Source organism: Mercurialis annua, linkage group LG8 (assembly GCF_937616625.2).
Source record: "Mercurialis annua linkage group LG8, ddMerAnnu1.2, whole genome shotgun sequence".
Taxonomy (NCBI): Eukaryota; Viridiplantae; Streptophyta; class Magnoliopsida; order Malpighiales; family Euphorbiaceae; genus Mercurialis; species Mercurialis annua.
Genome location: NC_065577.1, coordinates 13,393,675 through 13,420,704, shown reverse-complemented (window position 1 = coordinate 13,420,704; position 27,030 = coordinate 13,393,675). Strand labels below are relative to the sequence as shown.

Genomic DNA, 27,030 nt, shown 5'->3' with positions numbered 1-27,030 from the left:
GCTCAACCGTTTTCCTATTCAATTTTAGCATTTTTTCCTCGACTCATGGTGATTAATACGATTGTTTAACTTTCAGATCTAAATAAATTACTCTTGAATTTCTCAATTTTAGCTCTAAAAATCTGCATTAAAAACGTTTTTATACACAAAAATAATTTTCTAAAAAAAAAAAAAACTGCTTTTGATTATCATATGAGTATCATCACTGCATTATCATGCAAGTATCATAACACTGCATAAAAAATAAATTTTCTATTAAAAAACAGCGTCTGATTATCATGTTATTATCACTACATTATCATGTCATTATCATAACATTATATAATTATGATAAGGTTATGATAATACAATGTACGATATTGATAACTAGATGATAATGAATTATAATAAGGTTATGATAACTGGATGATAACGTACGTGAAAATATAGTTACAAAAAGATTCATGACACCAGTATGATAACAAGATGATAGTAAAATAATAAAGTTATGCTAATAGTATGATAATATGATACCTGTATGAAAAAATAATTACAAAAAAATTATGATAACGAGATGATATTGTGAAGATAATAGTATGATAATATGATACATGTATGAAAAAAACAATTACAAAAAAATTATGATAACAAGATGATAAGGTGAAGATAATAGTATGATAATATGACCTTATTATACTTAATTATCATACTATTTTCTCCACATTATCATCTTGTTATTAAAAAATTTATGTAATTTTTTTCATATATTTATCATATTATCATACTGTTATCATAACTTTATTATCATGTAATTGTCATAACATTATCAATTAGGTACAATAATACATTATCATCTCGGTATCATATGATTATATTATGATAACGAGATGATAATAATGTGATAACAACATGATAATCAGTTTTTTGTAGAAAATCTTTCTTTATGCAGTGTTATGATAATAACATGATAATACAGTATTACTCATATGATAATCAGAGACTGTTTTTTTTTATAAAAAATCATTCTTTCTGCAGTGTTATGATAATCATATGATAACCAGATGATGTTTTTTTGCAGAAAATCGTTTTTTGTGCAGAAAATCATTTTTTTTCATCATAATAATGTTTTTTCATACAGATTTTTAGATCTAAAATTGAAAAAAAAATTCAAAAGTAGTTCATTTATATCTGAATTTTAAAAAACTGCAATAATCACCGTGAAATAAAGAAAAAATAAAATATGAATGAACAATGCAGCGACAGTGGAGCAATGAAGAAACGGCGGCGAAGCGATGAAGAAACGGAGGCGAAGCGATGAAGGAACGGCGAAAAAAGAAAAATGGAGAAGAAATAAAGAAGGAGAAGAAAATTGACGAAGAAAAAAGAAACTGAGGAAAAGAAGAAGAAAAAGGGGGAGAGAGAGAGAAAGAGAGAGAGAGAGAGAGAGAGAGAGAGATTAAAAATATGACAATTGTCATATGATAAGTAAATATATACTTAGAGTAAAAATTTAATAAAAAGTGGGTATAATTATAATATAAACATGCTTTAGAGTAAAAAAATAGAAATATTAGAATGATGAGGTATTTTCTCTATCTTTTCCTTATTGAGGTAGGAAATCAAATTATTTTAAAAAATAGAGTATTATCCTAATATTCTCTAAAAAAAACCCAAACCTTTACGACTTGTTGTAATTATATCCAAACCTTTTAATTTTTTTTAATAATATCTAAATTGTATTTTTTTTGTTGTAATAATATCCAAATTGCATTTTTTGTAGCAATAATAGTCAAATTGATAGCTAAATTTATTGTTTTCAATTAAGATATTATGCTCTTATTATTTTTTGAGGTATAATAATATAGTAAAAGTCCCAAAAAATAGCAAAAAACTCAAAAAAATTCATATAAAAAGTGCAATTTGAATATTATTGCAACAAAATAATGTAATTTGGATGTTATTGCAACAATTAAAAGGTTAGGATAAAATTGTAATAAGTCGGAAATGTTTGGGTTTATTTTGCCGTTAATCCTTTATAATATTTCACATTCAATTACTAAATTAATTTAAATTAACTATTTTAGATTGGTGAATGTTTTTTTTATGAATAAAGGGTTTATTAAAAGTCACAAGAAGTGGCTACTCAAGACTACTCAAAACTTACGCCACTTAAGGCTACGACTCCGAGCGAAAAGAGCAAATTACAAGAAGATAGAATCCAGATTTCTATACAAATCTAAACCGGAGTAAACAAAAGAGGGGTGCTAACATTTATAATAAAAAACAACGTTATTGAAACTTCGAAAAACTACGTCCGTTGTTGTCGAATCCACATGTTGAAAAACTCGCTTATTGCGGCTTCCAAATTTCCTACACAAAAATAATCCAAAGAGTTGTCCAAAGCTTCGAAATCCTTTTATTAGAAACCATAGATGTCCATTGGATGAAGAAATCACTCAAAAGAAGAAGGCATTACCCAAGAAATTCCTAACTTATGGAAAAGCTCACACCAAATTTTTCGAGCAAAAATGCAATGCAAGAAAATATGATTTTGAGTCTCTAACTCACCACATATACCACAACCATAATTGTTATCCAACACAATCCTTCGAGAAGCAAGAAAAGACAGAGTCCGAGTACTATTGTGAAGTGCCGTCCACATAAAAAATTTAACTCTAGGAGGAGCCTCACTACCCCAATTTTTTTATGAAGGCAGTAAAAGATGGTTTACCTGCTGTCATGGGATTTACTGCTGCTGAACTGCCAATTATAGCTGCTGAAAATCTATTTTTAATTGTAACTGAATGAACTCCTCCAAAAAATTATGAAGCCACATTTTCTACTATTTCCCCGTTTAAAGTTAGCAGTTGCTCCTCCTCTTCTGATAACATTAGCCGCTACTGAAGATTAATTTTCTGCTGCCGGATAACCTGCTGTCGAAGAATTCTCACCGGCTGTTTTCAACAGTTTGGCCATACATGCCACTGTAAACCTGCTGCCCTCTAACTTCCAAACAAACTCGTCCTCCTCTAAAATACCAGCTGAATCAGAAACAGACTGGTGAATGTTAATTTGGACCAGTTGAATCTGGACTGTTAATTTCATTTGATCATGCACGGTTCTGAGGTGGTATTCATATATTGGTGTAAAATGACTTCCACCTCAGCGAATTACACCAATGGAGCCATGACACCTCAGCAACGTGCATGAATTTGAAAAAAATGGTAGTTCGTGCATGAAAATGAGAAAATATAAATTGCATATTAAAATGAAAAAACGTGTAAAATTGGTGAATTTTTATGACATTAACTTAATTTAGAATAGTAAATATGAATGTAACATTTTGGAGATTGGACTCACCAGATGGACTTAAGTATTTCCAACAGATGCTTTTCATGATAATGTATATCTTCCACAAATCCTTTTGAGCATCCGCAAGAGAAATACCAAAAAGATCACATCCTCGTGAATAGTGTCAAAACTTCATTAAATAATTCAAACGCTAAAATACTTTACTGCATATTTAAAAACAGAGGCATTTATATGCAACTTCGGTATAGTTCAGAATACCTCGGATTCCAGATATATAGCCAAGCTGGAGTAGCTGTAAATTATTTCTTGTTTTCTTTAATTATTTTTTAAATACTATTGCTTTGATTAAACTTGTATTAATATTAATGTTTTTTTATTTTTCTGATAGTTTATCTATAGCGCATAAGGAGTTAATGTTTTTAATCTGTTCACCAATGGGTTTTCCGAAAATGCATAGAATTTTGATTTTTGGATTTCAAAGGTTTGATGGTGAAATAAAGAGTTTACAGATTATAGGATGATCCCTTAGTACCAAAATATATCTCAAAAAGAAAAAAAATACCAATTGATTCAAGAATTATTGATAAAATTTTATAATGGTTAGCTTATTTCTCCTGTATAAAGAATGAGACTTTAGATAAGTCCATGAGTGTTTTATTAGGTCATTTTAGATTATATATGTAATATATAATGATGCATGAAATGTTTGCTAAAATGACCAATGCGCAAAATGAGACCATAAATTAAAATTGAACAATTAATATGCAGTATTAATTAAAGGCTTAATGTATTAAAAACACCTGACCTTTCATCCACTTTTCAATCCTACCCTGACGTTGAAAAATTATCAATTTTACCCCAGTTTGTATTTTTTCATTTCAATTGTACCCTAAAGTATAAAATTGACCTTTATTTATTTGACAAAAGTTCAATAATTTTTTTTAAAAATGGTCAATTTAATATAAAAAATTAATCTAATGCAAAAGGGGTTAATTTAGAGAATTTTTGCCAAATAAAAAAAGGTCAATTTTATACTTTAGGGTACAATTAAAATAAAAAAAAATGCAAAATAGGGTAAAATTGACAGATTTGCAATGTCAGGGTAGGATTGAAAAGGGGATGAAAGGTCAGGGTTTTTTAAGACATTAAGCCTTAATTAAAATCACACTAGGCAAATTACGAGATTCCAACTTTAATGATGGAGTGGAAGTTAGCAATAAACATAATGATAATTAAAAGCTCTTAATTTATAAAATAATTCAACAATTAACTTCTAAACTCTATTGATTTAAAAGTAGAATATTAGAATCTAAGCATCAAACGTCATTGATTCGCAAGAATAACGATATTTGAAAAATAAACAATCATATCTTAAAACGTCCAAAACTAATGTCCATCAACTTATAAGACTGTTTAAATACCAAAACAAAAGAAAGGTGTAAAACGAAATAAAAGAAAAGTCTAAAAAACTGTCAAAATCACAAAACGCAATTTTGAAGGTCCAAATGATCGTTTGCCCGTTTCCAATATATTTAGACTTAGGTACTGCACAAATCGCACACCTCCAATTTCGGCAGAATTAGGAAACTTCCACTGTGCGCTCTCTATTCTCCATAAGCACAAAACACGTTTCCGCAACCGCATCATTCCCGCCAGGATAGAAGAAATTCGATCTTGAATTTGCAGAAGCCTCATCATCAGAAAAATCACCATGAAAAAGAAATCAAGTGCTTGACGTTGAACACATCAGCCGTTCGGATATGGCTAGGCAGCTATAGATGGTAAGCATTCCATTTGATTTTCTCGATGACCTACAATGGTCAAATCTTCTTAGTAGACAATTTATTGTAGTTACCAACCAAAAACCGCTACTTGTTTAGAACAGTCCAAACATACTAAATAAAAAGATGCTTTCCATCCGCAGCCTGCTTATATTGTGAGTTTGCCTGCTATAAGTTTGCGTGAACCGCCTGAGTTGCAAGTCATTCAACAAATCCTCTGCCTTCGATTGCACATTGACATTGCTCGGTAGTGGCATCAAACCCAATGGATCCTAGGATGTCATCGAGTACACCACCTGGAAAGGACAGAATACGGTTGTAGACACCTATTTTTCCGGACAGGTAAAAAGTGATAAGGTACTGAAACGTCCAATGATGATTTCTAGAGAAATCTGTCTAACTGGAATCTAAGCTAACGTAATCTGTGCATAGTTGTAAATTTGGAAGATTAAAATATAATTAGCCGTAAATAACCCATAAAAATCCAAAGAGATTGTAGTCTAAGTCCAGAAATTGGACTAATTTGAATGTCTTAGAAGTTTATGGGGCAATTTGCAAGTTTACCGGACTGAAATTGACCATAACCAAACCTATAGGGTCTCGGTAGCCTTTTTGACACTTTCAGACACCAAAATGCATTTTTATCACCTTTTTGCTTAGCCTTCAAGTGTAAATCCGAATTTAATAAATTAAATAGAGTTTTTATCTAATCCTAATACTTAAAGGCTTATCACTTAAACAGTTTAAAACCTAGAAGACTAGCTAAATCCTAGACCCTGATCATCGATCATTATATTTTCAACATTAAGTCAGTTTAGTCAAGGGTCGGACCAGAAAGGTAAAAAGCACATAGCAAAATTCGAATTCCTCCAAAGAAACCCTAATTGGCCGAACTACACACCCACACCACGCACAAATCGCACTTCAATCTAGTCCTGAAATCATTAAGAATGCTTTGATTCTCCAAGAACACAGCCCTGCACGGACTCGAAGCTGTATCCGCATCCACTTCGCCAGCAAATGAGCCAAGAACTCAGACCGGTAATTCAGAGGACCCTTTATTATTGCTCCTTTAATTTTCATGTGCCATGATTTAATTAGGATGCATGTTTAGCTTATCATTGATTTTTTCCATTAAAATTGTCATGCTAGACTTAATAAATTGATTGCCAAATTGCCATGAAATCGTCGATAGGTATATTAATTTGCTGTAATTAATTAATCATGTTTATGCTTAAATTAAAAAATTTAATTAATTAATACCTTAGAATGCATGTTTTTAGGTTTTCTTAAAGTGTTTTTGTCATAAAAACACCCTAAAAATAGTTGTTGTCCATATATCAAATTTTGTCCAAATCATGTTGAATCACTTCAATAATGTATTTTTTGGATTTCTTGTTAGATTTTATACGCTTTTGAATACTTTTGTATGAAAAACAAACCTGAAACGAGTGAGAACAAACCAAAAGATGAATCCCCGGACCTGTTGCCCAGAACTACCGCCACCATCACTGTTGGCGCCGCTGCCAACTATAATTAGGGCGCACTACTCCAACCTGCTGGCACCGCCACCTCCTCTTGGCGCCGTGTTCTTGATGAATCATGTTTTCATATTGACTCCCAGATCTTCCAAACGACTCCTAGATCTTCAATTTAGGTTTTTGGGCTCGTTTGACCTCAGAATTAGATTCCGTTTAGACCCAGAATTACTGTTTTTCATGTATTTTATGTTTCTGCTTTATAACGGGCCAAGCCCGATATAAAACGGATATAGAAGTCCCAAAATGTAACATAGTGTATATATCGGGCCCACGAGCCAAGCTAACCATCAACTTCCAGAGCCGATTCTGAGTTAACCCGAACTCAAAATCGCTTCCGGATCAAACCAGTAAAACTGGATCGACGAGCCACACAACTCTTATGATCAGACCGAGAGCCAATTCTGACCAGACCAATGGTCAAAACCTGCGCGAGTACTAGGAACTCAAAGTCAACGAGGTTTAAAAGTATCACTAACCTTGTATGTATATCAAACTGTCCCTGAGCCTGCCAGCATTGTTTACCGCATTCCAAAAGCACATCAAATTAACCAGTTAAAGGAATAATCAAATAAATTAGCCAAATAATGCAATTCCAGTCAGTCACTTAGACATCTTAGGACTAATAGTAATACAATAAAGTAATAACAGTTGTATAGGTTTTTTAAGATCACCTAATAAAATCAATCTAACTTAGACATCTGGTTTTAGACTTTATGCATGTTCCAGACCATCCAGAATTTGCTACTTGCTAGAAACCTCTAAGATTAGTGATAACTTACGAATCACGTGGGCAGCCTTGGGTCCGAAATGTCCTCAGATAGGTACCTGAAAACCACAACACGACCGTTAAAAGGATGTCGGAAGATGATTTTGATAAGCCTCTCCGACGGTCAAGTCAATAATTGTTTGAGTAGGATAAAGAAGTAGGAAGTGAAAGTGAGTTATGAGTTGAGAGAAAAAGAGTATTAACCTTTTTACCTACTTTTCTGAGGCCTTCTATACTATCCCCTACTTTTTCTAATGATTGATAGTGACATGTTTGGCTATCCTCGACATTAATCTGTTTGTTCTCTTTGTCTGTGCAGGGATGGAAGGTATTTGTCAGTGTACCTTATGTGAGTTTGTCGCCTTGTAATCAGAAGAGGCTCTGTTCGGTAGACAAAGCAGGTCCTTTAGTGGCTTGAGTCGTGTTCCCTTGTCATGCTTGGTTTGTCTGAGTATGTTTACGGATTTGGTTTGCCAATTTATGTTCAGATATGTATGTTCGGTTATCATGCCTGATTCGGTTATGCCTATCTCACTTGATGGTGTCTCATTTTGAGGTTGGTCCATTTGGTGCGTTATCAAAAGCCCCCCTAGGTTTCCGCATATTAAAATCCGAGTTTTACCATGTTGTTTCATGTGTTTATATGCTCGGTTTTTGATTTGTTATTTATCTGGTGGCTTCTTGTGGACGTTTGTTGACATGGGTTGTCTTTTTTCTGTTTGTAATTGACATTTGTCTTATTTATTGAGCTGTCTTTTTGTTAAGCTCATTTATTGAGCTGACATTTCGGTTGCCCTCCCCAGTTTCTATTTAAACCTTTGTTTTTTCCTTTGCAATTTTCTTTTCTTCCTTTTCTCTTTCTTTGCTCTTGTTTTTATTCTCTCTCTTTGGTTGATCGTTTATTCGGATCGCTAAGCCAAATACAAACATCATTGCAAACATCGAGGTGATATAACAAACATCTTCGCAAAACCATATCGCATGCAATGTAATATAATTAATCATATTAGCAACACACCAATCAACTTATAAATACAATACACAAAGTAAATAGCAAACTCACAGACACAACATAATCGCGGTATAATCTCCATCACTAGATTGCTCCTCGAGGTAACACTGACTCCAACGACGACTCCCTCAATAATGGCGGATCTAACACAATACGACTAAGGTAATAATCGTTTCGACATTTACCACGCCTAACTCTACAATTGTAACACGCGACATCCAAAACACAACAACACGCAAGGCATTACTCAATAACATCACAATTCATAGAAACACATAACTCGTGAAAGTCATAAAATGTCAAAAATGCTTTTTGAAGAAAAACTATCCAAAATGAAATCTTATTTCTTAATAAAATATTTTTACCAATTTTTTTTAAATAAAACAGCCCCAAAAGCAATTATTTTCCAAAATAGTAAATTATCTTTTGATCCACAAACTTTGTAAAAACGCACTTTAGTGCCTAATTTTTAAATTCAATAAAAATTACCATAATCAAAGGAGATACCAAAAATCAATATTTTAAATATAACATCAGCCCCTAAGGCACTCATAATTCCTGCTTTGACAGAAATACAGTTTAGCCCGTTAAATTGCCAAAAATACAATTCAGTCCCTGCACTTACGATTTCGCCAAATCGCAACTAAACTCAATTAAACTTTCTATTTAGTAAATGTCTAATCAGCCCCTAGGATACATAATATATGCAATTTTGTAAAATTTCTATTTAGTCCTCAATTGCCAAAAACGGCACTTAAGCCCCTAAACTTTAATGTTTAACATGTTGATCCAAATTTGATAAAAAAATCATACCAGTCATACTATATCAATTTTTAAGCGTACCCATGTAAATAAATTCATGATCAACCCATGAAAATTTTAACATGCAAAGATTTCAAGATCATGTTCTTGAACTTCCATATTTATTCAATTTCTTGTAGTTAATCTCATTATTATTAGTCAACTCAAATTAATCTTGCATATATTGAATTTCAAAAACTTACACCATATATTTTCATAATCAAATAACATGTAACTAATTAAACACCATCAAGAACATCTAAATCATGTTTTTGCATATAAAAATCACATAATCTTTGCAACAACCAAATAATAAACAAAACCCATCAAAACTGAAAATCATTCAGAGAGTTTGAACTTTATACCTCCAAGAGTCACTCCTCCAAATTTTAAAATTTTTGAGCAAGAATTATTTTATGTGATTTTTGCAAGCTGTAGTCCAATTCTTGAAATTCCACCTTAATCTCACATAAAATGGACGATTAAGATGATCAAGGTTTTCTAATTTTGTTCTTAAGATGAAAAAATGGTGAAGTGAGTGGAGACTTAAGTAGTTATACTTATGAGATAATGGGTAAAAAAAACATGCAAGTCTCTCCAAACTTACACTTCACCTCACATCATAAACTTAACATCCAATTATATGCAAATTGATTTTGTAATTAAATAAAATTTTGACGATAATTTCTTTATATAATGGACTTTGACATAATAAAAATTATCCCGGAACCTTTATTTCTTTATTGTTGTTTTTCTTAACCTCAGTGTTTCTTTTGTCCGTTAATCCCACTCTTAACCAAGTTAAATTTTCAATTAACTTATCAATTCCCGATAATTAAAATATACATTTCTTGTTCTAAATCCAACATATTTTTCCAATCTCCTTGACTTTAACTACCGCAAATTAAGTCACGTAGGACGAGTTAATAATCGTAAAAACATGGGGTGTTACATCCTTGTTAGCATGCGTTTCTTTGGCTTAACCTTGATGGTTGGTGTTGATTTGTGAGTCGAACCTTTGCTTAGCCTCTATGCTTTATTTTATGGTTTTGATCGGGTTAGGTCTGGTTTGGTGTATTAATTTGAAGATCGAGGTCTTTTGACAAATGGTATCGAGGAAGACGAGGAAGGTGACTATCTGGAACAAATAGTTTTTAATGTTGTTCTTAAAAAAGGTGTTGGAATCTGATACCGATCTAGAAATGTCCGAATCCACGCTCCCCCTTATGATCTTAGTTCACCCATAAAACCGCATGAAGGCCCTAATTGCGGTCCTCCCCCAAATCAAATAAGGGCGTCGCCCATCTCGATCACATGCATCGCCTCTAATGTAAATACCAGACTGGTAAGGCTAACCCCGTTATCCCACTATCCTGAATAGTCGGAGAATGTGACCTTGAACTAACCAAAGATCACGACTTATACCCACGATCTATAAGAGAATAAGTGGTCATCAGAGGCCCTATAAATAGAAGCCTATCGATGCTTGCGGAGGTAATCATTCTTTAGTCCAAATTACTTATACACTCATTTACCTACCATAAAACCCTTACTGACTTAAGCATCGGAGCGGCTTTCATGTAACACATGCACGAGGTCATTTTGAGCTTACATTGTTACTTGTGCAGGAAATACTAAAGAGGCAACCTCATAAGTTTTGACTTGTATCATTTGGTGCGGTAAGCGTGGAACTTATTGTTTCATTGTTCTTTTCAGATTTCTTTTCACAGCTTTTAATTCAATGATGGAACCACCTGAATATGATCCACCGCCTTCACTTATTGATGGGGCCAAAGGAGAAGGGCCATCAATGTTAGTGATATGCACTAGGTCAATCATGTTTGACCATGTTTTGACTTTATCATTTTGTTATTTATTGATTGGCAGTTTTTATCATTTTATATTAATGATTAAAATACTTGAATGGATAATTCTTTCTAAGGTCATCAAGTATGTGACTTGATAGTAGAACCCTTTGGTTTAATAAAAGAATTATATACCATCTATCCCTAGTCTTAATAGAACATTGAGACTAGTATGATGTTGACTGATGATTATGTTTTACTAATCATGTATATGAGATATTAAGTCAAATCATAGGTGCTATTTGAGAAATAAGGCACTGGATGACCCACTGTGAGAATACTACATAGATCACTGTCATAAGTAATTCTCATTACAGTTCTATTAGTATAATCCTTTGACCTTGAAATCATCATGGATTTCTACATAGCTATTTCATGTTTTTATACAGTCTTACATTATCTTTAACAGGATAATGGAATAGATTGTCATTGGATATGAAAGTAACTATGTGAGAAATGTGAGTGACTGAGAAGGAATTTGTCCCTCATTTATTTGAGTAAGATATCTATGGGCCCCTTGAAGAAGATAGACTGAAGGAAATGCATGGCCATGCTAATTGATAAGGAGTTATCATTTTCAGTCTACTTAGAGTCAAGAAACTAATGATTGAATATTATAAGTATGACATGACTATGCCTTATATTCAATCTGGATATCGAGTGACAAAGGGATTAAAATATTATTGTAAATGGTTAAATCGAATTATCGATATTCGTATAACTTGGGTAGTCATAATGTCTTGCTAGAGGCCACTTATGACTTGTGGGCTGAAATAGGGATTTCGAGCCTACTGCCAACGTTATATGAACCTACAGGGTCGCACACTAAGAACAGGCCCAAAACAGTTATGGGTTGTACAAGTCCAATGTGATTAAGTGATTAATTATATATATATATATATATATATAATTCGTAATATATATATATATATATATATATATATATATATATATATTAATTCGAAATTTAAGGATAAGTGTTTTCCTTAATTTATTATTTTTGGAAGATAATAAATATAGTAATTAATATATATGGATGATTATCAAAAAGGAGTTTTTGAAAAACATAAACTTGTAGAATTGCAATGAGATTGAAATTCGAATTTGTCTCAAACCCTAGTGTTGTTTATCACTATAAATACACATTAAGCAATTGGTTTGAGAATCACGAAATTCATTATTCACTAAATCACTAAAATTCGAAATTGCTTGTGAAGCAATAGTGCTAGCACACAAGCACTAGTTTTGGCTAAGGTCTGTTCATGTGGATACTTGTAGAGGACGCGTTCTTTTGGAGGCGTTTCTGATCCGAGGCCAGGTATCACCAAAGTGAACCACCTCCTTCCTTCCTACATTGCTGTTGAATTCGACATACAAGTAAGTACTTATTCTGTTAATTCGAATTACATGGATCTTGGTTTGGGTTTTTAGATAAATTTTTGAAATTCTGTTGCGTTATGAACCTAAATAAATCCAACAATTAACACTAAATTTGTTTCCCCAGGGAATGAAGAGGGAGAGACAAGTGATTCACATCCTACCAGACAGGCAAATCCACCAGTTGGAGTTCTAGAAAGAATACCGACGGATCAACCAATCATTATCCAAACCATGTTTAAGGCATTCCTGGAAATTACCAGCCTTCTAAAGGAGATCAAGTAGACAGTGTCACAGCAATCCCAGGGTCAGTGCTAGAAAAACATCTGATCCAGAAGTCAGTGACTATGGTGGATAAAGAGAAGGAGCCAGCCAACGTTGAAAAGGTCCTAGAAACTTCAACAAAGCAAAGCACACCGATATCCATACCAGACGATAATCATTGGATGGGAGGACAACCTAACTCCAAAGGAGAAGAAATGCACCTAGAAGATAAGGTGCGCCTAGAAATGAGTCGACTAGGGATAAGATGTGAAAATATTGATATCTCTTGTGTAGCGACTCACTTTTGGTGGATTTCATTAATTCCCACGAATCTCCCGCAAAATTCAAATATCCGCAGTTGCTAGAATCTTACGACGGCACGGGATGCCCCAAGAGTCATGTCCACAAATTTCAAGTAGTGATCAACATCCATACGAACTTGGATCATGTGTTGTGCAAGCTATTTCCGACCACGTTCAAGGGCCTGGCTCTAGAGTGGTACCAAAGCCTCAAGCCAGGCTTAGTGCTCACTTTTAAACAGTTTAAGGGATTTTTCCAAGCTAGGTTTGTGGCCTGCATCCCCTAGAAGAAGTTATCGACGAACCTGCAAGCTATCATGCAAAGAGATGGTGAGACACCCAGAAAATACATCGAAGGATTCAATAAAGAGGCGATGTAGATAGAAGACCTAAGCCAAGAGATCGCATACACAACGATGCTCAATGGAACCATAAACTCCGATCTGAGAAAAGAGTTGCAAGCAAAATCTCCAAAATCATTTACCACACTAATGACCATTTCCTACACGCATATCAAGGTAGACGACAGTCACAGACAAATCCCTCTGCGACACGGTGGAAGGAGAAATCAAATATTCTCCTCTGGAAGAAGGTATGGCGAAAAGTTGAACGGGAGATCCTCTCTTGAAGGAAGGCATGGAGAAAAAAAACGAATGATAGATTCAAAGGCAAGCGAAAACAAGACGAGGAAAGATGTTACACCCCTCTGAACACCACCAGCACCAACATGTTATTATGGGTGAAATACAACCGTGAGAAGGTCAGATGGCCCGAAAAAATGAATTCGGCTACGAAACATAAAAGGAAGAAAAATAAATAATGTGAGATCCACAAAGACAACGGGAACACCACGGACGAATGCTGGCACTTAAAAGAGGAAATAGAGAAACTCAGAAAGAGAGGCTCCCTTTCCCAGTTCATCAAAAGGGAGGGCGAAGATAAAAATATGGAAGGTGACAGAAAAAGGGAACGCTAAGAAGACTGAAACCACAAAGATGCACCTAGGAGACCAATATGATCATGGGAGGATCAATTGGAGAAGATAGCAACACGACAAGGAAAAAGGCGGCCAGAACAGTTAACTCTATAAGCCCAGGGGCACCAGATGTGAGGAAGTTCATATCTTTCTCCGAGATAGATGGTCAAGGTCTGGCCTTGCCGCATGAAGACACACTGGTGGTAAAAGGGATCCTAAACAACTTTTAAGTACCCAGAATGTTAGTAGATACAGGGAGCTCGGTCAATATGATAACTACGAAAGTGTTCACGAGAGTCGGACTAAGAAAAGAAGATTTAAATCAGGTCTCCACCCCATTTGTAGAACTTGGTGGAAAATCCATAAATGTAGAAGGATCACTAGAGATAGATGTCCAATTGGGCGACGTTGAATTATTAAATGAAGTTCAAACTGAATTCATTGTGGTGGAAATGGACTAAGCCTATAATGCAATCCTAGGCAGACCTTTGCTACATGACACTTGCGCATCTATTTGCATGAGGTACCTACTGATGAAGATCCCGACATAGATAGCAAGGCCGAAGTGAGGGGATGTCAAAAGTCGGCTCGAGAGGCATATGTCACAACCCTAAAAAAGGTTCACGTCACCTTAACGATCATGACAGCTGAACCACCAGAAAATTAGAGAGAGCTGAACACTATGGCGACACGACAAAGATAGAATTGTTCCTTGGTTAAGAAATTTTGGTTGGAGATGAGTTTGATGGAGAAGTCCAAAAATCCTTAGCTGACACCATCTGAAGCCTCAAAGAGTCATTCGCCTGCACGACATACGAGCTGGTTGGAGTAGATCTGAAGGTTACTTGCCATTGGTGAACATAGTACATGACTCAAAACCAGTGATGTTGAAAAAGAGGAGACACTCACTTGAGAAACAATTAGCAATCGTAGAAGAGGTTTAGGAAATTAAAAGAAACGAAGGTGATAAAGGATGCACATTAACCCCAGTGGCTAGCGAATGTGGTAATGGTGAAAAAATCCAACGACACTTATCAAATGTGCGTAGATTTCACCGATCTGAATAAAGTATGTCCGAAGGATAGGTACCCAACCTAGCATTGATCAGCTTGTAGACTCTACAGCTGGACATGCTTTATATTCCTTCCTAGATGCCAAGGCAAGATACCATCAGATCCCCATGGTAGTAGAAGACTAGGAGAAGAAATCTTTTATAACAGACCAAGGGCTATTCTGCTACCAGATGATGCCCTTTGGACTGAAGAATGTTGGGTCTACATATAAGAGATTGGTGAACTTCATATTTACAGAACAAATAAGGAAGCACATGGAGATTTATATGGATAACATGATCATGAAAAGCATCAATGCGGAAGACCACCCCAAAGACGTGAAGACGGTCTTAGAAACATTGAAGAAGTACCTGTTGAAGCTAAACCTGGAAAAGTGCGTGTTCGGGGGGTACCAGCAGGAATTGTTTTGGGATACATGGTCTCTCAATGATGCCACAAAAAAGAATACATGAGGTACAAAAACTCAACAGACGAATCACCACACAAGGGCGATTCATGTCTTGCTCGGCAAGACGATGCCTACCATTTTCAAATCGCTAAAGAAAGTCACGAACTTCACCTGGACGTCAGAATGCTAGAAAGCATTTGAAGAACTAAAAGTCTTCCTGACATCACCACCTCTCATGGCGAGGCTAGAGACAGGCGATGTACTATACTTTTATATCTCTTGCGTAGATAAAAGTATAGCCGTCGTATTGGTATTGGAGAAAGAAGGAGAACAATTTTTGATCGATTACATCAGAAAGGTCTTGAGGGACGCATAATTAAGATATTTGAAGCTAGAAAAGTTAGCGTTGTGCGTATGCCCCACCACAATCAAGCTCCGACATTACTTTGAATGGAATCAAGTCATTGTGCGGACAGATCAACCATTAAGAAAGCTCTCCAAAAGGCCGAAACAGGTGGAATGATTGCCGAGCGGGCAGTAAAGATAGGAAGCCTGGGAATATTCTTTAATGCCAAGCAATTTATAAAGTCTCAAGTGTTAGCCGACTTCATCGCCGAACTAACGTTCCCCCAACCACTGGAAAACAAAGAAACCCTATGGGAGATCCACGTTGATGGTGCCGTTTGTACCGAAGGAGAAGTGATTGGCTTAGTAATTAAAGGACTCGGGAGGGTCCAAATGGAATACTTGCCGATTCCAATTTCTGGTCTCCAACAACGTAGCAGAATATGAAGCACTCTTTGTCGGACTGCAGTTGTATAAAGAACTCAATATCATGGAGGCCCAAATACACAACGACTCTTAGTTGGTCGTTAATAAGATAACCAGAAACTTAAAAGTAAAAGAGCGGACTTTGAAGAAATATATGAAAGAAAAGGTGATCTTCGCCGAGAAAGTAGATCGTGGACCATCCAACAGATCCCGAGGTCAGAGAATGTACGGACAGACGAGCTGTCTAAATGGGCCGCAAAAAAAAACATCGACCTGATGAAAAACATTCCCTTCATAATCAAGAAACTACCGAGATTTCAGGAAGAAGTAGAAGAAGGCGAAGTACTAATGGTCGACGACAAAGAAATATGGATAATCCCAATCATGGCTTACTTAGCTAACGAACTCCTCGCATAAGACAAGAAAGCTGCAAGAAAGATGGTGATACTGGCATCAAAATTTGGGATATATAATGGGCAGCTATACAAAAGATCGTCTAGTCATCCATGGCTTAAATGCATTGACGATCAAGAAGGAAACTACATCTTGACAGAGCTCCACGAAGGGACATGTGCGCATCCACACTAGTTAGAAAAGCCCTACTACAAGGTTATGATTGGCCTACGATGAAGGAGCAAACAAAAGAACTGGTAAAAGGATGTTGGCCTTGTCAGGAGCATACCTTTGTGCCTCGAAAACAAGCTTCGGAAATGAAGCCCATTGGCAGCGCGTGGCATTTCGCATAATGGGAGATGGACATCCTGGGACCTCTCCTTCCAGCAAGTGGCCAAAAACAGGTCTTGGTAGTCGCAATCGACCATTTCATTAAATGGATAGAGGCAGAACCCCTACCAACCATCTCCCAACAGAAGATAACTAACTTTTTTTCAGATCTATTTTTTGTGCGTTTGGAGTTCCAAAAGTGCTAATCACGGACAATGGAATACAATTTGACTCAGTCAGGTTCAGGATGTTTTGTGCAGAATTCCAGATTGATCTCAGATTTACTTCTGTCTACCATCCGCAAGCTAATGGACAGACTGAAGTAGCAAACATAATCATCATGGCCAGATTAAAGAGGAGGCTAACCGAACATCAATGAATATGGGTGGAGGAGCTTTACAGCGTATTATGAAACTATCATACCACCCTTGCGGAACCAACAGGAGAAACCCCGTTCGCCCTTTCCAACGGAACGGAAGCAATAATCTCGGTCAAAATTGGCTTACCCACACCTAGAATTGAAGACAACCAGCTGGACTAAGAGGCGAACGAAGCAGAGCTCATGAACAGCTTAGATCTCCTAGTTGAAAAGATCAACAAGTCAGATATAAAGAATGGAGGCTTACGGGCATAAAATGGTTGAACACTTTAATAGCCATGTCAAAAAGAAAAACTTCAACTTGGGAGACTTAGTTATGAGAAAGAAAGAAGTAAAGAAAGGAGAGGTTGGAAGTGGAAAGTTTAAACCCAATTAGGAAGGACCTTATATTATCAGCCAAGTCATCAAAGCAGGAATGTTCATGCTCACCAATTCATTCGGAAGAACCATTCCCTGAACATGGAATACGAACAACTTGTCACGACCCAATTTCATGGATTGCGACCGGCGCTAGGGTATGGGTATGTTCGTACCAAAACCTGTAGCAAGCCTCGCAGATAAACAAACAATATAATAAACCTGCAGAAAAATATTGCTCGGGGCAACCGAGACTCCAACCTAAGTCTAACAATTTATATAGGCAGTTCTAATATAAATACACGGCTCAAATCCGAGATTCAACAGCATGCCATATATAACAATATAAACCAAAGTATACATGCCAACGGTAATTACAAAACAATTGGACCAATCTGACAATCCAAAATATAAAAATAATCATAAATGACTAACTAGTTCTACTATGGTCTAGAGTATAAAAAAGTTATTAGTGTTATTAAAATAAAAGAACCTCTGAGGGAAATCAAGAAAATCAGAGATCGACCAACGCTCTCAAATCATAAGCCTGGAAAAATTGGGAAAACAACAGGGTCAGATATACTAAGATGAGTTCATAATGCTATTTACATTAATTAAGATTAAAACCTTCAAACCAAATCCTTTTATACTCATATACTTATATACTTGATTATATAATGCAGTATTGAAATGAAATCTCAAAGTATAACCCAAAGTAGATGGGAACAATTCCTCATCGAATCCCAAAGTGGACCAGACATTGGTCAGCCAATCCCAAAGTACTTACCGGTGCATACAGTCTCAATACTCGCCTATCGAGTAGCTCGTTCCAATCCAGATCCATAATCATTTAAAAACAGTCCGTAAACAGTTGTATACTAAAATAATTTATGGTATTTAATAAAGCGATAAATAACATTGTAAACTCACTACTTACGTATCCACGTGATAACCTTGGCAAGCAAGTTAACCCTGCGTACACGAGCAGATGACGGGTCTAAAAACAAGATATATGTTAAAATCCATTCAACCCCTAACTCTAAGAATACTAGACACCAGAAAAGACTAGCATCTCAATTCACAACCAAAGTAAAACCAAAGAAGCCATACAAACCACATAAACAATTGAAGCAAGTTAAGCATAGATGAGTTCTTACTTTTGAAATCAAATCTGAAGTTCTTAAATAACCCTTTTAAAACAATTGAAGTTCTCAAGATAGTGTGTTGGCCTTAACCACTAAATAGCTCAACACAACATGTCGGGCGACATAAGTCTGACCCGATCAAAAGTATGACATAGCAAACCCAGGGTATAAATCCTTTAATTCAAAACCAAAGTAAATCGAATCATTTAATAAATCAAAATTAATTTGAAAGAAAGAACTCATACCAAACTTAACAACACCAAAGTAAGAACAATCCAAGAAGTTTGCTAACGCTTGACAAATCTTACTCATAGTATATACAACTTAATAAACCACCTTAAATGGAATTAATATGATTCAAATAGCTTTCAACGTTAAACCTGAAACTAAAATAGCCTAGCAATCCATTACGCAACAGGATAACACCTTACAAGCCTTACAACTAATAAAATCAATTGCTTATCCATCCACCTAGGATAATCTATCAACTTTTTAAAAGTTTCAAAACTGTTTTATAATACAATTTCAGCACTTAGTAAGTTTATTCAAACCACCCTAAGTAATTGACATAGATTAGGCAATGCATATCCAAATTCATCAATAAGCTAACCATATAATATACACCCAAAGTAGTTATTCCCCTTTTATAAACTCATACTTTTAACAATATTTTCCAGCCACAATTACATATCCTTAAAACAGCGAATTTCTAAATAAAAACCTTAATTTGACATAGCGATTAGTTATAGTCAAAGTTTCCAATTTACCCAATGTATGATTTATAATTAGCAACATATTATACAATCTTCTAAGGATTTCCAGATTTTAATTAGAAAGAAAATCATAATTTTAATCCATAATAATAAGCTAATCTATAAAGCCTTTAGCCTATCCAACGATTCCAAGCCAAACAAGTATGAATAACAACAATTATCAACATTAACACCCAAAGTATGAAATCTTAGATTTCATTCGAGCCAAAACAGAAAATACAACATGCCATAACATTCAAGGAATTGGACTAACATAAAACCTAACAATCTCAATTCGACATAAGGGATTTGAACCTCATGCCTCTTGAAAATAGACTAAGAACAACCGAATAGGAGAAACCCATAAATAATAGATCCAAATCAGCCTATAAAGTATTGAATAAACAAGAGCTATTGAATCAAATCGAAAAGACTAAGAAACCAATAAATTAAGCAAGAGAAATAAGCTTAGAACACTTAACAAAGATCAAACTAGCAAGCGAGGGGTATGGCAAAGAGTGAAATCAGAGCTCTAGCCGTATTAAGAGTTTTTAAAAGAGTGTACAACTGATTTAGGTCGAAATCAGAGAGTTTAAATAGAAATCAGGGAACTGAACAGTGCGCGCGTCGCGCCCGGTACTCACATATCGCGCCCGCGATACATGTCATGACCGTGACCCTTAAGGCGTAGCGCCCGCGAAAAGCTATAGGAACCTAAAAATAATTAATTTTTGAAAATGAGCTCGGGACCACTCCGAACCCCGAGGTCATACCCAAGACATCTCAAAACATCATACAAAAGGTTTGGAACGCTCGAACCACGATTCTAAGTGGTCGAACCACTTAAACGAACCCCAAAGTGATCAATAAGCTTAATAGAACTAGTCGGAAAAATACAGGGTGTTGCATTCTCCCCAACTTAAAAACAAAATCGTCCTCGATTTTAACAGAACACAACTAAGCACAAAACACATGTAAGATGCAAATAACACCCAAAGTAAAACACATAACACAAACCCAAGTACTAACATAGCATCAAAACACTCGAAGCAACATCAAACCCAACGTACCTCAAGGAAAGAGGAAAGGATAACGATTCCGCATGTCAGACTCCGTCTCCCAAGTGCACTCCTCAACAGAATGACTCCGCCACAGAACCTTGACCATCAGAATCTCCTTATTCCACAATTTACGCACCTGCGTATCAACAATCTTCACAGGGTGCTCCTCATAAGACAGCTCTTGCTCAATCTCAACACTTTGTGGTACAATCACTTGAGAAGGATCAGAAACGCACTTCTGCAACATCAAAATGTGGAGCACCGAATGCACCAACAATATGTCTAGCGGGAAAGTCAAACGGTAAGCAACTGCTCCAAGTCTCTCTGTAATCTCATACGGACCAACGAACCTTAGTGTGAACTTCCCATTAGCACCAAAACGAACAACGCCTTTCATAGGCAAAACTTGAAGAAACACATAGTCGCCAACCTGAAATTCAAAATCCTTCCGCTTAAGATCAACATAACTCTTGTGCTGACTAAAAGCAGTCTCAAGCCTATGCTTGATCAAAGGTACCTTCTCAGAGGTAATTTGGATAATCTCTGCTCTAGAAAGTTTACGCTCGCCGACCTCTTCCCAACAGATAGCAAATTGACACTTGCGCCCATACAAAGCCTCATAAGGCGCCATCTCGACACTTGCGCCGTCTGTCTGAGGATGAAAAAAAGTACTGAAATTCATCCTCGAACCCAAAGATTCCAATAAGGCCTTCCAAAAGCGAGAGGTGTAAACCTAACCCCTATCCAAAACTATCGACACTGGTAACAATGGAGACTAACAATCCGATCGATGTGCAATTGTGCCAACTTCGAAGCTTGATTCGTAACCTTGATCAGTAAGAAGTGAGCTGACTTGGTCAAACGGTTAACAATCACGCAAATCGAATCATACCCCTTTTAGGTACGTGGAAAACTAACCACAAAGTCCATAGCGATATACTCCCATTTTCACTCTGGAATAGGTAGCGGTTGCAGATAACCAAACGGTCTCTGGTGCTCTAACTTTACTTGCTGGCAAGTCAAACACTTGGACATAAACTCTTCAACATCCTTCTTCATTCCGCTCCACCAGTACGTACCCTTGAGATCATGATACATCTTGGTAGAACTCTGATGAACACTGTAAGCTTACTTGTGTGCTTCCTCTAGAATCTGGTCTCTTAAACCATCCGAATGCGGAACACACAGTCGAGAACCGTACCTGAGCACTCCATCCACAAACACAAACTCTGAATTCCCATCTAAATGGATCTCATCCATAATCCATTTCAATTGTGAATCCTCAACTTGTAAAGCTTTGATCCTATCAATCAAAACCGGTTGCACTTGCAACTGTGCCGACAAACAGCCACTCTGAGAAACCTGAACAGTAAAACTGATTTAGGTCGAGATAAGGGAGTTTAAATAGAAATCAGCGAACTGAACAGTGCACGCGTTGAGCGCGCTACACACATATCGCGCCCGCGATACATGTCGCGTCCGCGACCCTTAAGGCGTAGCGCCCGTGAAAAGCTACTGGAACCTAAAAAATAATTAATTTTTTAAATGAGCTGGGGACCACTCCGAACCCCAAGGCCACACCGAAGATATCTCGAAACATCATACAAAAGGTTTGGAACCCTCGAACCACGATTCTAAGTGATCGAACCACTCAAACTAACCCCAAAGTGATCGATAAAGTTAACGGAACTAGTCGGAAAAATACGGGGTGTTACATAACCTAAGGAAGATCTAAAATTACTAGGAGTTATTTCATTTTATATGTAATATTTACCATTAGTTATGCAATTTTAATTCCTTGTTATGTATTCAATTCCACAAAAGTGATGATCCATCACCAGTTATTTTAATGAAATTTACCCTTACTCCGTCAAGAAAATTCAATAAACTATCTAATTTTAATAGTTCTTCATATATTCATTTAAGACTTTATTCAAAAAAGAGGAAAACTGACGAGTTATCCCCATGAAAAACACCATAAAAAGCGTTGGTAAACCAACCAAAAATTTGATAAAATCAAGCAAAAGGAATGAAATACATTCCGAACAAAAACATAAAAGTTTCAAGCAAAAAGAGTGAAATGCATTCCTATCAAAAACTTGAACGTAAAAACCTTAAGGAAAGAATATAGGAATAACCCATTCTATACCTTTTTTCATCCAGTCCTTAAACTACTTTTTGTACTTATCTGGTCCTTTAACTTAGCAAAAAATCATTTTCAAGTCCCTGAACGATAAAAACGACGTTGTTTCATTATTTTCGAAAATGCAATTTGTTACCTTAAACAGCATCGTTTTCGTCATTTAAGGAATCGAAAATGATTTTTTTGTTAAATTGAAAGACTGGATAAGGAAAACAAATAGTTTATGGAACGAATGAAAAAAAAAACAGGTATAGTTTAAGAACCTAAAAATTGGTTATTCCACGAATATATGGTGACAAACAAAGCCAAAGGCAAATAATTCTTAATAAGCTGAACAAAGGTAAGAATTAAACGACAGAAAAACGCATAAATAAAATGCATCAAACACATTACAGAAAAAAAGATTATATTCAAAAGAAAGAATAAAAACATCATTAGTAAATACAAGCAAGGATACTGCCCTAGAGCAAAGTCTAAAACAAAAAAGACTTTACAAAGTCTTCAAATCTTCGTTCCTTTTCTTGGATTTTGGCTTTGATATTTTCGATCGATCGTAAGGCACCTTTCTTGTCTTCGATCTTGATTTTCACATTGTCGATGGTGTCTGAGAGAATCCATCCAAAAAGCAAAAGAAGAAGAACGCCTTCGATAAGATCTATTATTTTAAAAAATGACGTCATGGAGGACGTCAGAACAAGCTTCTTGGAGATAATAGATCTGTACACACTGATTATAGACAGCGATAACTCATAAGGCAAACAAACTACATCTGCCAACCCAATCAGTAAAGAATAAAACAAGTTAATTAACCAAACACAAAATGGGACCAAATATGTAAGAAAGGATAAAGGAACAATTCAGCTAGCAGATTATCATATAAGATTGGCCACACATTAATGAACTAAAAGATAAAATTCACAATGTATGAAAAACACAAAATCGGACAAATTTTAAAGTTCATAATATTTTTCAAGAATTTATTAAAATTAATAGATAAATTAATTTTTCTAAAAGAAAATAACCTACTCGCCTTAATAGCCCTCTATTGCATTCACTATTATACTTTCTTCTATGGTGAGAGAAAATATAAGGTTTATAATTAACATTAAACTGTTTAATAAGTATGGTGTAAGAGTGTTTTAACAGGTCTCGCATTTTTTTAATAAATAACAATAATAATAAAGATTAATACTTGTTAAATTTGTAAATATGCTTTAGTTAACATCATCGAAATTAATTATTAATTATATTTTTCAATTAATTTAATTAAATTAATTAATTTCCGTTGATTATTAATTATTGGATTAATTATATATAAAAACAAAAAAATTTATATTTATTTGCAATTTAATCACGTACTTTATAAATTGTCATATAAATTATAACCTACCAAATGTTTTTCAAATCTATCGCCGTTTAAAATCAAGCGAATTTCAAATGGAAGTCCCTAATAAATTAAAAAGGTGATGACTTAATATAAGAAAAACACTTGCAATAATTTTCTACCAGTTCTATTATCATCATTTGCCAAGTCATCAAACATTTGCCAAATTTTGAAACTATGATATTGTTTTGGAATGATGGTTTTTAAAAGAATATAAATAAATTGAAAATATTTGTAAATGTAGTAAATTTTTAGATGTAATTAATCTTAAATTATTTAATAGTTTTTAAATTTATTATTTAGAAAACATGGATAATTTATATTTAATATTATTTTTAAAATAATAATTTCTTACATTAATAATAATCTAATCTACTAAAATATAAATTTTATGGATATGAAATATATATTGATGTGATCCAAACAATACAATTAAACAAAAAGGTGCAATCATGTCATTCTCATTTTGTCAAGTATACACCTAAGACAGAATGACAATTTAAAGCTCAAGACAAAAAGATATCATCTCTACTGATTCTCCTAAACCTGATATTTTTGCGGTTAGCAATGAATATAATTTATATAAGAAAATTATAACAATATTCTTTTTGTTATATTTTAATAATTTTATTTTTATTTTTCCAACAAACGCGAGATTATCCAAACATTCAGACGGATAACTACTTATATGGCCAGCATATTGCTTCCGGTATATCAAACTTTTTTTTTGATGAAAGTATAATTTTATAAAAATCCATAAAAAATGGCAAAGCTAAATAACATTAAGTTCGCATAAGAAGTGGCCTAAAAAGCACATTATAGACTACGGCTAAGCAAGATAGCAAAAATCATCCAAATAAAATACAATCTGGACTTTTAAAAAAGTCCATTCCCGAATAAGGAAAAGAAGAATTACAACTTTTGAAGCCTTAAGAAAACTAATGTAGATAATATCCTCTGCCATCATGTTCTTGTTTTGAAAAATCTTCGTGTTTCTGCAGTTCCATAATTCCTATATTAGAATAATCCTCAAAAGCTCCTATAACTTCACATAATTCCCTTTCGGCACCAGATGCAACCATTGCCGATAGAAATCTTCAAACGAATTAGGCTTCCCCCATAAAAATCCAACCTTTCGAAGCATCCCATTTCAAACCAAAGTAGCAAACTCGCAACGCAAAAATAAATGATCTTGAGTTTCAACATTAGCACAAAAGCAACAACCTGCATTTTTCATAATAATAATTCCTCGAATTGCTAAGAAAACTCTTGTTGGAATTCTACCATGTAAAGAAGTCCACATAAAGAATTTAATTCTTGGAGGAGCAAGAAATTTCCAAAGCATAGAAAACATACCAATTTTGCATGACCCACCCACAATCCGCTGCAGTTCATGACCTGCCGTTTTCCCAGTCATAACTGCTGTCCACAATTAAAGATAAGCAGTTGTGAGCTGCTGTCCAAACACGGGCTGCTGCAAAATGACAGCAGTTAACTGCCGGCCAGAATCTGATGTAACAGCAGGTTGCTATTTAGCATCCTACAAAAAGACCCTAGAGTACATTTTACTTCCTGAATTCCATTCTAATGTATTATTATTCCCCTCCATAAAATTCAGCAACTCAAAAATATCTCTGAGACTAATAAAAACATTCATCTCCGCCTCATGCAACCGACATCGCCAACGCCATCCATTAAAAATAATACACTTTAAAGCACCATGCTTTTGATTTGAGAGGCTATAAAAAGTTCGGAATAAATTAATCGATATTTCATTGCCCATCCAATTATCATTCCATAAATCAATCATAGACTCATCACCCACTTTATATCGAACATTTGAAATAAACACATTCCAAATCACCAAATCCCTACAACAAGATTACCTTATTCATTTTCAAATAAAAGATAACAGATTCACCTAACCCAAACAAATATTATCCCAATTTAAAATAGAAGAACACATGGAGATTACTCCAAAAAAAAGCGAGCTTCGGTTAGCAAATCGCAGCTTCCAAATCCATTTGAACAACAAAAATTGATTTCTCGTGTTGAGATTGACAATGTTTACAAAGTCTTCAAATCTTCGGCTTTCTTATCTTGTATTTTGGCTTTGATATTTTCGATCGATCGCAGGGCACCTTTCTTGTCTTGGATCTTGATTTTCACATTGTCGATGGTGTGTGAGAGAATCCATCCAAAAAAGCAAAAGAAGAGTAACGCCTTCAATAGGATCTATTATTTTGAAAAATGACGTCATGGAGGACATCAGAACAAGCTTCTTGGAGATAATAGATCTGTACACTCTGTTTATAGACAGCGATAACTCATATGGCAAACAAAATGGGACCAAATATGTATGAAAGAAAAAAGGAAAAATTCAGCTAGCAGTTTATCATATATAAGATTGGCCACACATTAATGAACTAAAAGATAAAATTCACAATGTATGAAAAACACAAAATCGGACAAATTTTAAAGTTCATAATATTTTTCAAGAATTTGTTAAAATTAATAGATAAATAAATTTTTCTAAAAGAAAATAACCTACTCGCCTTAATAGCCCTCTATTGCATTCACCATTATACTTTCTTCTATGGTGAGAGAAAATATAAGGTTTATAATTAGCATTAAACTGTTTAATAAGTATGGTGTAAGAGTTTTTTAATAGGTCTCGCATTTTTTTAATAAATAACAATAATAATAAAGATTAATACTGGTTAAATTTGTACAGATGCTTTAGTTAGCATCATCGAAATAATATTATTAATTATATTTTTCAATTAATTAAATTAAATTAATTAGTTTTTGTTGATTATTAATTATTGGATAAATTATATATAAAATCAGAATTTTTACACTATTTACAATTCAATCACGT

General features: G+C 34.8%; 1 long non-coding RNA gene across 1 annotated transcript; it reads right to left on the bottom strand.

Moving 5' to 3' along the window:
• Positions 1-24,913: 24,913 nt before the first annotated feature.
• Positions 24,914-26,735, bottom strand: LOC126659869 (uncharacterized). Its single transcript, XR_007635131.2, has 2 exons — positions 25,506-26,735; positions 24,914-25,373 (listed from the first exon to the last, which is right to left on the bottom strand). It is a non-coding gene; the product is annotated as an uncharacterized LOC126659869 (long non-coding RNA).
• Positions 26,736-27,030: the final 295 nt, after the last annotated feature.